Source organism: Pelobates fuscus, chromosome 7, assembly GCF_036172605.1.
Source record: "Pelobates fuscus isolate aPelFus1 chromosome 7, aPelFus1.pri, whole genome shotgun sequence".
Lineage (NCBI taxonomy): Eukaryota > Metazoa > Chordata > Amphibia > Anura > Pelobatidae > Pelobates > Pelobates fuscus.
Genome location: NC_086323.1, coordinates 11,759,529 through 11,774,174, shown reverse-complemented (window position 1 = coordinate 11,774,174; position 14,646 = coordinate 11,759,529).

The window sequence follows — 14,646 nt, the reverse complement described above, 5'->3', positions numbered from 1 at the left end:
CCATGCTATACCCTGTATAAAGTAATATATTCTATATATAACACACAGTATCAGCCAATCACTGGGATAATACAATGTATACACCATGCTATACCCTGTATAAAGTAATATATTCTATATAACACACAGTGTCAGCCAATCACTGGGGTAATACAATGTATACACCATACTATACCCTGTATAAAGTGATATATTCTATATAACACACAGTGTCAGCCAATCACTGGGATAATACATTGTATACACCATGCTATACCCTGTATAAAGTAATATATTCTATATAACACAGTGTCAGCCAGTCACTGGGATAATACAATGCATACACCATGCTATACCCTGTATAAAGTAATATATTCTATATAACACACAGTGTCAGCCAGTCACTGGGATAATACAATGCATACACCATGCTATACCCTGTATAAAGTGATATATTCTATATAACACACAGTGTCAGCCAATCACTGGGATAATACAATGTATACACCATGTTATACCCTGTATAAAGTCATATATTATATATAAACACACGGTGTCAGCCAATCACTGGGGTAATACAATGTATACACCATGCTATACCCTGTATAAAGTCATATATTCTATATAACACACAGTGTCAGCCAATCACTGGGATAATACAATGTATACACCATGCTATACCCTGTATAAAGTAATATATTCTATATAACACACAGTGTCAGCCAATCACTGGGATAATACAATGCATACACCATGCTATACCCTGTATAAAGTAATATATTCTATATAACACACAGTGTCAGCCAGTCACTGGGATAATACAATGCATACACCATGCTATACCCTGTATAAAGTAATATATTCTATATAACACACAGTGTCAGCCAGTCACTGGGATAATACAATGCATACACCATGCTATACCCTGTATAAAGTCATATATTACATATAACACACAGTGTCAGCCAGTCACTGGGATAATACAATGTTTACACCATGCTATACCCTGTATAAAGTCATATATTCTATTTAACACACAGTGTCAGACAATCACTGGGATAATACAATGTATACACCATGCTATACCCTGTATAAAGTCATATATTCTATATAACACACAGTGTCAGCCAATCACTGGGATAAAACAGTGTATACACCATGCTATACCCTGTATAAAGTAATATATTGTATATAACACACAGTGTCAGCCAATCACTGGGATGATACAATGTATACACCATGCTATACCCTGTATAAAGTAATATATTCTATATAACACACAGTGTCAGCCCATCACTGGGATAATACAATGTATACACCATGCTATACCCTGTATAAAGTCATATATTCTATATAACACACAGTGTCAGCCAATCACTGGTATGATACAATGTATACACCATGCTATACCCTGTATAAAGTCATATATTCTATATAACACACAGTGTCAGCCAATCACTGGGATAATACAATGTATACACCATGCTATACCCTGTATAAAGTAATATATTCTATATAACACACAGTGTCAGCCAATCCCTGGGATGATACAATGTATACACCATGCTATACCCTGTATAAAGTAATATATTCTATATAACACACAGTGTCAGCCAGTCACTGGGATAATACAATGTATACACCATGCTATACCCTGTATAAAGTAATATATTCTATATAACACACAGTGTCAGCCAGTCACTGGGATAATACAATGTATACACCATGCTATACCCTGTATAAAGTGATATATTCTATATAACACACAGTGTCAGCCAGTCACTGGGATAATACAATGTATACACCATGCTATACCCTGTATAAAGTGATATATTCTATATAACACACAGTGTCAGCCAATCACTGGGATAATACAATGTATACACCATGTTATACCCTGTATAAAGTCATATATTATATATAAACACACGGTGTCAGCCAATCACTGGGGTAATACAATGTATACACCATGCTATACCCTGTATAAAGTCATATATTCTATATAACACACAGTGTCAGCCAATCACTGGGATAATACAATGTATACACCATGCTATACCCTGTATAAAGTAATATATTCTATATAACACACAGTGTCAGCCAGTCACTGGGATAATACAATGTATACACCATGCTATACCCTGTATAAAGTAATATATTCTATATAACACACAGTGTCAGCCAGTCACTGGGATAATACAATGTATACACCATGCTATACCCTGTATAAAGTAATATATTCTATATAACACACAGTGTCAGCCAGTCACTCTATTCATACGGTCAGATTTATTCTCAGGAATTGTGGATCATTGATAAGAGATTTCTAATGTTTTAATTATTTTCCATCCTCGTCCTGTTAAGTGGATAGACCTATAAATCTTTTAGATTGTAAGCTCATGTGACCAAGGACACCTTCACCCCTTATTCCATTTTTAAGTTATTTGCTGTTATACATTCCTTCAATAACTTTTATATTCCATCAGTATAATTGTACAGTGCCTCAGAATATGCTGATGCTACGTAAATGAGAACAGTGATAATAATACAAATAATATTTCATCTTTTCCTGGGGATGGCAGCTATGTATATACCAGCCATGTATGATCTAAACCAACAGACTGAGTCTGGTAAAGTAACTATAAATATAAATGTATATAATCAAGAGTCATTTCCTAACTGTAATATTACCTAACCAGCTTAGTAACGAAGCTTGTGATATGACGGGGTGATTAGTCTCTGCATTGTGTCTTTGCTATTGTATTGTGAGCTAAATACCTTAATTCCATGTATCGTTAAAGCGTCTGAGAAAGCCGTCTGATTTAAACGATAATTCATAGTAAATCAAGCACCCAGGATCCTAACAGTTACCTGGATATTTATTATTTTTCCTAGAAAGCAAGGCATTTCAAATGATTAATAACCCATTCCCTCCGGACCTCAAGCCACTATAGGTTAACTTTTATTTTCCATTTCTAAAGGGATGTGCAGTGTTTACATTGCATCTAGGGATACCTCCAAGTGGCCACTCCTTAGATGGCCACTGGAGGTGCTTCCTGGGTCAGTGCTGTCGAAAAAGCAGCCCTGATGTTCAGCGTCTCCACGCTCTCCCTGGAGATGCTGAATTTTCCTCATAGAGATGCATTGATTCAATGCATCAAACTTAGGAGGTCCTGATTGGCCAAATGGCTATAATGGGACACATGGGGGCTGCGGGGAGGGGGGGGGCTACAATGGGACACATGGGGGCTGTGGGGAGGGGGGGCTACAATGGGACACATGCGGTCTGGGGGGGGGGGGTGATAATGGAACACCTGGGGGCTGGGCTATAATAGGACACCTTTGGGAGGCTATAATGAGACACATGGGGGCTGGGGAGGGGGCTATAGGGACACATGGAGGCTATAATGAGACACATGAAAGGAGCTTGGGGCAGAAAGACACAAACAAAGTGCATCTTCACTTGTGTCTCCTGCTCTCCCTGTAACTTAGAGTTGACCGGTGAGAGAAAGACTTTGTATTACAGGGACACTATAGTCACCAGAACTACTACAGTTTAATGTAGTGGTTCTGGAGTCTATAGCCTGTCCCTGTACGCTGAGCACTGTAAATGCTACCTTTTCAGAGAAAAGGCAGTGTTTACATTGCTGCCTAGGAACACCTCTAGTGACAGTCACTCAGACGGCCACTAGAACTGCTTCCTAGTCCAGTACGGCACACTGTGCAGCACCTATGTTGAGCATCTCCACTCTCTGCATGGAGGCGCTCAACGCTCCCCATAGAGATGCATTGATGCAATGTATTTCTATGAGGAGATGCTGAAGCGCAGCGTTTTGCCACACATGCGCAATAGCCTCCCATTGCTTTCCTATGGGAATTAAATTGGCGTTGACCGAGATCATCCAGTTGTCAGCCAAAGTGAAGAGCACACTCTTGTTACTTCAAAATGAGCAAGATAACGTCATTTTTTTTTTTATTTCTGTGCAATAGCATACATTGACAATTTCAGTCCAATTATGAAACTTTCCTTAATATGTCAAGGTAGTTGTACTGAAACATGGATTATATGCAAATGTACGTCTGTTTACAACAAATCCGCTCTTTTGTTTATTTTGAAGCCCTATGAGTGCTTTCTTTCACGTTTGAGTGATAGTTTTCAGTTTTAAGGTTTTTTTTCCCGCTTTCATATCTGCACACTATGCTGGCGCGATGCATTATGGGGCTGGTATAGAATTCATTCCCAGGGCTGCTTTTCATTCCCAGTCCGGACCTGGATCTAACCAATCAGAGTTCTATCCCTAGGAATGCTGGAAAAGTGCATTTGGCATGCCTGACAGGGCATTTACACACGTGCTGTTGGAAGATCTGTTCACCTTCAACATCTGACAGGGGGAGAAGAGAGGGATCTGATCAGTGGGATCATGCAGCGCAAGCTCTGGTGTTTAGTTTCGATCTCCTGCTGCTCTATGATGCCCTGTTTTTGACATTTAGTGGACTGGTCTAAAACTCAGATGGGTGGGTAAGGGGGAGGGAAGGTCGAAGATACTCTTCTAGCTGAGAGGTGTGCCCAAATAATGGAACCTGCCCAAGTTTATAGTAAGTTTATAAACATTAAGTACATACTTTTTAACGTTTGTCTTGCTTTATTTTTGTTTGTATATTTGGTCAAAAGTGTTTGCTTGCTGATTTAAAAAAAAAAATGTCAAGTGATGCATGACTCTTTAAGCAATCCTAAAGTTAGCCAATAAGGCCAAATTTAGTCTCCCCTACCTCCCCCCTTTTACATATGGAATGTCTCATAGTCTAATTTTAGGAATTTATTATACTATACGATTGTAATCCATTAATTTTTTTCCCTCAATCAAGGTTGAAATAATAAACAAATAAAAAAACGTTTATAAATTTACATTATTTCATCAACCGCAATCCCTGCATAAAATGGTTGTTTTATCCTTTGTTCTGTTGCTAAAAAACGTTATGTTCGATATTTTAATGACAATAAATGTGTAGAAGGGTTTTGCTTATTTAATACCAATATTTTTAGGAGTCACTTAGAATAGGAAAATATTATGATAACACTAGTTAGGTATATATGGTATAAATAGGCGAATGGGCTTGCAATCTATAGTGTGGTGGAATCTCGGTAAAAATAAATTTAGTAGGCCGAGATTACCACGTGGCATGTGTACGTGCATATGCTGACGTATCGATCAGTTGGTTGCACGAGGCAAGATACGATCAGTAGTGTACGGAGCATGTGCAAGAATACAGGATGTAGTATTCCCCTCCTCCATTGTGCTGGACAAGCCATGCGGTCAAGCAGGAAGTTAATTCTTATTTGTATTGATTGGTCAAGAGAATGTGCGGGTGGAGCTTAATATGGGAGGAGTTATGTGCCTATATAAGGAGCCTGCACTATTGTCCGGGGCTCAGAACTTGTGGTATTTTGGTGACGCTAGTCCCTCTGAGTCCCGATCGGTGATCCAATAAAGAATCTCTTCCTTCCTGAAGAAACCTGTGTCCATCTCTCTGTGCTTCGCTTCCGTCAGTTTCTCCGGTATCAATAGGACGTATGATAGGAGACATACCAGGTAACACTGAAGTCTAGTATTAATTAAATATTCATTAGAATTAACCCGAATAGAAGTGTTTTATTGGAATAAGAGGCTCTGGTAATTTGTCAGTGAATTCAGACAGTGCAGAATTAGTAAAGAAATAGGAGGTTGGAAACCTGTGGTCATTGGGATTTACCGTGTGGCCGCCATGACTTTGCCGCATTGTACCGGGAGTGATTTTTTTTGTGTGTGTTTAAAACTGAAGGCTTTTCAGTGACATTACCTCCTTGAAATACCTGATATAACACGGAGTATGCACAGAAGAAGCCGCTTCTCTAAATATTAACCTTTTTGTGTTACAGGTTTTCTGTTCCTTTCACATTGCACACTCGAGATGCAATCCTCCTATTCCATCTTATCCCAAAACTGCACTATGGCATAGTATGGTGGAGATCCATGCGCTGTGGGAACTAAAGGCATGGTCATGTTGGTGGGGCCATCGTGGCACGCGGTCAGTGCTCAGGTACTCTGCACTATTTAAATGAGACATGTTTGGTATAAAGAAATCTAATGTTTGCCAAAAACAATAGAGCAAAGTCTGTACGACTGACACAGGGCACGATAGGTCCTTAGAATCATTCAGTGTGTTCTAATTTCTGACAGTTACGCTTTGCCCAGCAGTATTTGTAAGAATATGGTACTACAGTGTCTGGTATAGATACTATGGCCTCATATGGCTGGTTTTAGCTGATGGCAGTGGAACGATCTCTGGCTGTCTTCTGTCTTCTGCTGGAACCCAGCGGTATTAATCATGAAAGCACCTTGTGTTGGGTCCTCCTACACATCACTGTCAAGGGAGGTTAAATAAGTAGTTATATAAGTACCTATTGGCTGATATTCCAACGGCATGAAATGTGGAGGTAGGTTACTGTCAGTATCACTGCATCTTGGGATCTGTGTGTAAAGCAGTAACAAACTATTAACTGGATGCCATAACTTAACACGTCACGGGGTGTGTTTCCAGAATTTGGTGTTACATGTTATCATTGGTATGGCACCATCACCACTGAGGAGGACAGCCAGTAGAAGGCGTGCCTGTGGGCTGTGTTAATATGGAGTGCATGCACAACCGGCCGAGGGTACAGCTGCACTAGCCAGCCCAGCTCAGGGCAACCAATATACAGAGCGTTGTTAATGATCTCTACTATTGGCCAAATGAAATTCGTGCAGCGTCCGCCCTGCTAATGCTCACACTGTGAGTTCAGGGGTTTGTTCCTTATCCAGAAGCAGGACACTGTGAAACAAAGTCAGGAAGACAGAACAGGGGCCCCAATGTGGGACTGTCCTCTTAAATCTGGGACTGTTGGGAGCTATGAATTTCTTTTCACAATGAGTTAGCATTGAGAAGCTGATTAGTTTCCAGTCCTCTGGCAATCAAAGTGTTAAAAAATGCCATTCTCCACATTCTTCATGTGACTGAGCAATCAAAGAGTTGATGAGATGCAGGAGCACTGTCTAACCCTTCCCCAAGCATTACACGGATGTGATAAATATTAAACCATAGTTTGATTTTCTCCTGATAATGACTGCGATGGTTTAACATGTCCTCTCTCTCCCCGTCCTATTGTATGTTTGTTTATTTCAGTTATTTCCCTGTCACCCTCTCGGCCAGCGATGCTCCCCCTTCCTGACTTCCCAGACAATGGCTGCACAGCCAGCATGACTCTGCATTTTCCCCAGTAACTCGACGCTCCTACGTGCGAATGGCTTGTAAATGTGATTCCTGCTCATCTGGTCTGTGATTCAGAATCTTAGCATGAAAGTAAAGGAAGACTGTAAAAAGTAGCCAAACCTTCATTGTGAAACGTTCACTCTAGGCGCCATTTGCAATATTGAGAGATTTCTGGTATAGATAGAGTTAGATAGAGATTAGCCAGCACCCTGTCCCAGCATGGAGCGTGGCCTACAACCGCAGAGATTTCTGGCAATCACACAGCTATAAGAATCACACAGCTATCAGAGCTGTTAATCTGTGATCTGCCTTAAAGGGTTACTCCGACTGGGCCTTTATTGCTGTATTGGGCATTGCCTAAAAGGTGTTAAAATTTACCTGTAAACCAGCGCAGAAAAATGTAGCCACCCTCCCTGAATCTGGTTAGGTTAGATAACTTTTTCACAGCGGCGGGGAATGGCCAGGTTAAATCGGGGGGTAGATGGTGGAGGAAGTGGGCATCCGGAGTTTTAGTGTGTATTAGGCAGTGTTACACGTGGTTGGTAAGTTCGAGCCCGTCGGTGGCTCCGAACCTGGGGGTGTAGCGGTGTCTTGATTGGGTTCGGGGTAAGGTTAGCGCATATGCCAGTAAATCAGACTATGCACCTATCAAGATGATCTCCCTCCTCCTATTGATGTCAGCAGAGGGCCGCACGTGGTCCAATCAATGGCTTTTCATAGACTATTTCGCCAAAAAAGTGGATCGCAAAAAAAACTCTTCCTAAACACTGACAAAACTTTCACAATGATCTTTGGAACTGTACCTAAATTACACAAATTAAAAGATTTCCATCTATGCTTCAAAACAAAATCAAATAACACACTGACCACAGTCCACTCTTTCAAATACTTGGGTATGATGTTAGACCCCAATCTATATTTTGGCCTCCACCTAGAAAAACTTGCATCTAAACTTTATCCAAAAGTAGGTGCCCTGTACAGAACAGAAGGTCTTGATGATAAGGTATGTCTTTTTGCTGATGATACTAAAATTTGCAACAGGGTTGATGTTCCAGGAGGGATAAGCCAGATGGCAAATGATTTAGAAAAATTAGAAAAATGGTAAGAGCTGTGGCAACTGACATTTAATATGGAAAAGTGCAAGGTAATGCATCTTGGATGTAAAACCCAAGGGCAGAGTACAGAATATTTTATACCCTACTAACCTCAACATCTGAGGAAAGGGATTTAGGAGTAATTATTTCTGAGGACTTAAAGGTAGGCAGACAATGTAACAGAGCAGCTGGAAATGCTAGCAGAATGCTTGGTTGTATAGGGAGAGGTATTAGCAGTAGCAAGAGGGAAGTGCTCATGCCATTGTACAGAACACTGGTGAGACCTCACTTGGAGTACTGTACACAGTACTGGAGACCGTATCTTCAGAAGGATATTGATACCTTAGAGAGAATTCAGAGAAGGGCTACTAAACTGGTTCATGGATTGCAGGATAAAACTTACCAGGAAAGGTTAAAGGATCTTAACATGTATAGCTTGGAGGAAAGACGAGACAAGGGGGATATGATAGAAACATTGAAATACATAAAGGGAATCAACACAGTAAAGGAGGAGACTATATTTAAAATAAGAAAAACTACCACAACAAGAGGACATAGTCTTAAATTAGAGGGACAAAGGTTTAAAAATAATATCAGGAAGTATTACTTTACTGAGAGGGTAGTGGATGCATGGAATAGCCTTCCAGCTGAAGTGGTAGAGGTTAACACAGTGAGGGAATTTAAGTGTGCGTGGGATAGGCATTAGGCTATCCTAGACTTAAGTTAAGGCCAGAGACTAATTAAAAGTATTTTGAAATATTGGGCAGACTAGATGGGCAGAATGGTTCTTATCTACCGTCACATTCTATGTTTCTATGTAAATCCTGCCTAAGCCCTACAGTAAGGAAACAGTGCAACACATGCTATTGCTCACCTTCATAAACATAATACATTGTATAATTCGTTCTGCCGCTTTGTACTAGAATGTAATTTCTTTACCCACCACTGTGACATGTTAAAAGAGCTAAACTGGCTATCGCTGGAATCCCGACGCACTCTTCATTTTTCCAGCCTTGTGCATAAGAGCATTTCTGGAAAGCTCCCACCCTACCTGAGCAGAATGCTCTCCCCGGCTGTTCCCACCTCCTATAACCTCCGATCCAGTACTAGCACGATAATAAAGTGTCTCAATCCTCCTTTTCCTACAATTATGGAATAACCTCAGGGACACAGTCAAATCTTCATTCAATCTAAAATCGTTTAAGAAATCTATGGCAATATACCTCAGCACAGAATGCACCTGTCATGGTTGAATATATTTACTACTTGTTATCCGTTAAATCTATATATGTGTGTATGTGTATATATATATATATATATTGTTTGTACATTGTACTTTTTTGTAATATTGTACCCTATTGTAAAGTTGCAATGTTAGCGGGCCCAGGACAACCTGAAAACTGTATCCATCCTGGTGAAATATTTTATAAATAAAAAGAGTTCACAAACTGTGTTTAATGTGACGGCTGTATGGCAGCGGTCCTAAACGAGCAGTTCCACTCATCTTGAGTAAGTTTGCCTCGGTTTGTTTGTTTGTAATTTTTTTTTTTTTTTTATTCTTTATTTTTATTTTTTTTATTTTTTAATTCTTTATTTTTGTTTTGCATTATGGGTTACAAGCAAGCCTGTTATGTCACGACAGTAGTCACAGGTATATCAACGTAAACATTGTCATGACAGGAATAATCTGCACATTTTTTGTGAGTAGGTATGCGTACTAGTACATGCAATCAACATTAACATTGTGCGAATTGTTGAAGGTTATGTGTATTAAAATGAACATGTCATGGAAAAGTTGGTAGAAGAGAGACAAAGGAGGAGAACTAGGTTTGAGCATACAATCTACGTTCAAGATTATACTAGTTAGCTCTCGCTACGCTGATGGTTAAGTAAATGACTAATGGCTATAGACAGGTTGATTATTCTGACAGGATGGGTACTCAGGTCTGTAAGGTAGCCTGTAAGCCAGCTTAAAGTGAGATGTAGTAGTTGAGTGGTACACAAGCTCAAACATGCTTAAACTCAAACATGAAAGGGTTAAAACTAAGATGATACACCAGCTTAATAAAAAATGTTTAACTCTGAAGTGCCAGATTGTTATAAGTCACAGCACCGTTGGTCAAGATGCGCTTCACAGCAGGTAACTCCCGGTGGTGAGAGCAGAGGGGATGTGTGTCAGAGTGGTTGCGACTGAGTAAGGAGACTTCATCGCTTTTCTGTTATGTTTAGTCCCTGGGTCAGTCTATGCCACTCGAGCCCTCGCCAACTCTTATGGTTAGGTCGTGCGGGGGGGGTCAGGCCTGCGTGCTTCATTATCATGCAGCCGCTGATGGGTTCTGTGTGCCGGCACTTAGTGCTGGAGGGGGAGGGTAAGGTTTCTCTCTGCCGCCTGTCGTGAGACACTCTCCACTGTTTGCCGCTGTTAAATGGTTGCCACCGACCTCCCCGGCTTCCTCTGCCCTGTTGTTGCACTGAGCCTGTTAGCGCCATCCACGTGGGCGATGTGCGGTAGGATACTGGCGTTGTGTGTCCGGTGCATCTCCGTACTTGGGTGTCGCTTGTTAGCATGCATCGTTTGTAGCTCTTTGCCCTGCGTATTGAGCCAGCAGGTGTCTGCGGTTTGCTTTGGTCTCTGCAGTTCGGGTCTTACACGCTTGGCCTCCGCCATCTTAGCCTCAGGCCACGGCCTGCATGGTGGTTTGGCAACGCCTCCGGCAGTGGTTGTGGGGCAAGGACCAGGATCACCCCCCCGGTCCAGAGGGGGGGGGGGATCAGGACCGGGTCCGCCGAGGTTCCATAAGCTTGTCGGGCCCCGTTGGGCAGGATAGTGGAGCGGCGGCCGTCCACTCCACTCACTGCCAGGTGGGATCCCGCATGGTGCCGCGGGAGTCCCTCCTCCGGGGGACTAAAACTCCGGGAGCAAGCCTCTCCCCAGCTCCGGTAGCCCTTGTACATCGAGGGTCGCGATTTTCGGTCCCATATTGCTGCCAAAATCGCTGTTTATCAGCTTAATTAGCCATGTTGTGCAGGAGCTGATCCTTCCTGCGACCGCTCAGCTCGGCGGCCCGGCCCCGCCCCCTCTTATTCTTTATTTTTGAGTGCATGAGTATACATCGCAGCTTACTCTGCCACGACAGCGATCGTAAGCTTGAACATATCACAGTGTAGTACAATAGTGACATATGAGCATTGCACATTTTTATATTAATGTAATGAAAAATAAGAAACTAAACCTTAGTTAACATTTGTTGCTCAATACAAGTAATAGTGGTAGCTGAAGTTAGGCTAAAGTGTCAGCTTGGTTAAATAGTGAGGGCAGTTGTGGATAAACAAGAAGAGCATAGAAGAACAGGCAGCAATGCTGATCATTGTTAGGCTATTCGATCTAAAGCTGTTAATAATCCTGCCTTGCGGTTGTGTGCGTTGTAGTGCAGTCATTGCTGTCTATCATAGGATGTTGGGAGTGAGTCTTAGACTGTTCAATATGCGTCGGGTTCAGTCGTTGCTCAGTTTGGGCTGGTGTGTCATTGCTCTGCATACTATGGGTCGGTGATTTTTAAAAATGATAGTGTGCGTCTGTGCTGTATAGGCGGTCATGTGGTTGCTCTGCCTGCTATCCTGCTACTTTGCATGAGTAGTAGTAGTGCGTCTTACTGTTATTTTCTCGTGTGTCTCCCCGCGGGTCCTCTTGACCATCGGGGGGGGGGGGGGGAGGGGTATCTGAGTATGTCCTAACGTGTTGGCTATCTGTGGTGGGAGCAGAGAGGCATCTGTGCGTACAGTCTCCCAGCTATGGTAGGGCGCGTATCTACTGAACGGTAACGGTAACAAAAACAGGTGGAGGGCTAGAGAGAGGGCAAATCAAGATGCCAAGGGGGTTGTGGTTAAACACTAAATTATACATTGTCCCATTAAAGTCAGGATGCGGCTTGTGGGTCCTTCAGGGTCCCCGTGCACCGGCCCCCTGAGAGGGTTCCTGCCTGGATTGTCGCGGCACAAAAGTTTTAACACACTCAGGGTTCCAGCTATGTGTAGGTCTTGTGGTCTTCTAGGGCGCCGTGCGGTGCATGGTGTCCTGGGGTAGGCCTAAAACGTGTAGTATGTCTCTTGCTTCTTGGAGGTCGTAGACCACGTGTTTGTCTTCGCCCCTCACGATGAGAACGGTCTGGGCGCCATCTATATGGTATGTCTCTCTGTCTGAGGAGTGTGGTAAAGGGTTTTAGTGATCCTCTCCAGGCCAAGGAGTCGCCCGTCAGGTCCGGAAAGAATGATAATGAGTGGCCTTCAAACGTGAGTTGCGCCCAGTCCCTAGCCGCTGCCATGGTTGCGGTCTTGTCTTTTCAGAACTGGAAGCGAATTATAAGGTCGCGAGAAGCTGTTGCTGGGGCTCTGGCCGGCTTTGGGACCCGGAATATGCTTTCGAGTGGGATGGCTTTGGCTGCTTTTGGTGTGAGTAGGTCAGTTAGTAGCCTGCGCACGTAGTCTGGCAGCTCTTCGGTGGGCACGTCGTCGGGTAGCCCCCGCACCTTTATGTTGGCAGCTCGGCGCCCATCCTCCGCAGCGGCGAACCGCCGTTCGAAGGCTGCGGTCTTTTGCATGAGGTTAGCAATCTCCGTCTGCTTGGAGGTGATGTATGAGTCTTGTGCTGCAGAGGTGACTTCCAGGGTGTCCAGCCTTGAGGTGATACCTTGTAGTTCCGTGCGGAGGGTGGCTATGTCCCCTTGGAGCGTGGACTGCAGGCCTGCCAGCAGATTCATTAGTACCGCTGTTGTGATCGGTGCCCCATCAGGGTCCTGGGGTTTGGACACGGCCACCGGTAGTCTCGGTGTTACTAGCGTGTCTTCCTCCAGGGAGTATTCGTCGGATAGGTCGGAGTATGTGTCGGCAAAGGTAGCCATCTTGGGCCCTGAGGCTTCGTGGGCTTGTCTCCACAAAGGTAATTTCTGTCTCCTAACGTCAGCAGAACTAATCAGTCACTACCACCAATCATCGTCTTTAATAATCATTAATAATTAATCATTAATTCCTGGCAGTTTCTCAGCTTGAAAGGTGCATGTCAGGAGAATTTACTCCGATAAATTTTCAAAGTCTGCTCTGACATCTCAGGATGGCTTCATAAGATTCGTGAATGTACTTAATATCTATCTGAGAAATTACTAGTAGCGAAATATGACCCAGTAATCTCCATCACACTCGCATGGTAATGCATGCCCAACAACACCAATGAGGACCTGCGAGTCCGAATTAAACCTGGGCCTGCGAGCCACTTTACCTGCAAGCATTCAGATATCCCTTCTGTCTGTACACATTGCATATTGTCGAACCGTATACATACTATAATGGTGGAGACCTGCGAGTCTCAATGTTATATTTAAACAATCTTCGCAAATAATAAAAACATATTTACAAAAAAAAATATCTGTCTAAGAAATGATATCGCACGTAAACCGGGCAAGCCAGCAATATAGCAATAACCTCTTGGCGTTCCCCTACAGATAGCCAGAGGTGTGAACACACTGGTATTTGAAGAACGACGTGTGGGCCATGAGAGATCAGTGCGGCAGGAATCCGAAATCTCCCAGCATCCTCTCTAGCTCACAGTATTACAGGGAGCACACCGACTCTCATATGGACCTGTAGGAGAGTGGAGTTGAGATCTGTGCCACACTAACCCCGCTCTTTATACAGGATGCGGATTGGCTATTTCTACATGTTAAAACACAATTTATATTTAACCCCTTAAGGACACATGACAGAAATATTCCATCACGATTCCCTTTTATTTCAGAAGTTGTGTCCTTAAGGGGTTTTAATACACATTGTTTATTGGTTCGACTTGTAGTTATTCCCAAGCTGATATTTACAAAACTCCGAGAAATATTTATGTCCATCCAGTTCCTGAAATAATGGGTTCAGTATAGAAACAAACTAGTTAAGATAGAATGTCATTTCTCTCAGTGGGTAACGATACGGCCAGTGTTGTGAAAAGGCACCATATTCTGAATGACAGACTCCAACAGAGTTACCAAATCACCATATATTAACGGGGACTTTTACAATTTCTGCATTCTGTCAGGCAGTGTAGGGTTAAAAGCCCCCAATATGAAATCTATTAATTGATCTCGGTGGTTCCTTTGATGCATGAGCCAAGGTTAATTGATTTCACACCAGGAAAATCCTGTAGAATAAACAACAAAGCATAAAAACACGGCAATCTGACCGTCCTCCACCAATCCCTCGAAGTATAGATTGGGGAGAAATCTAGCCAGCCTTGCACCAAGGTAAA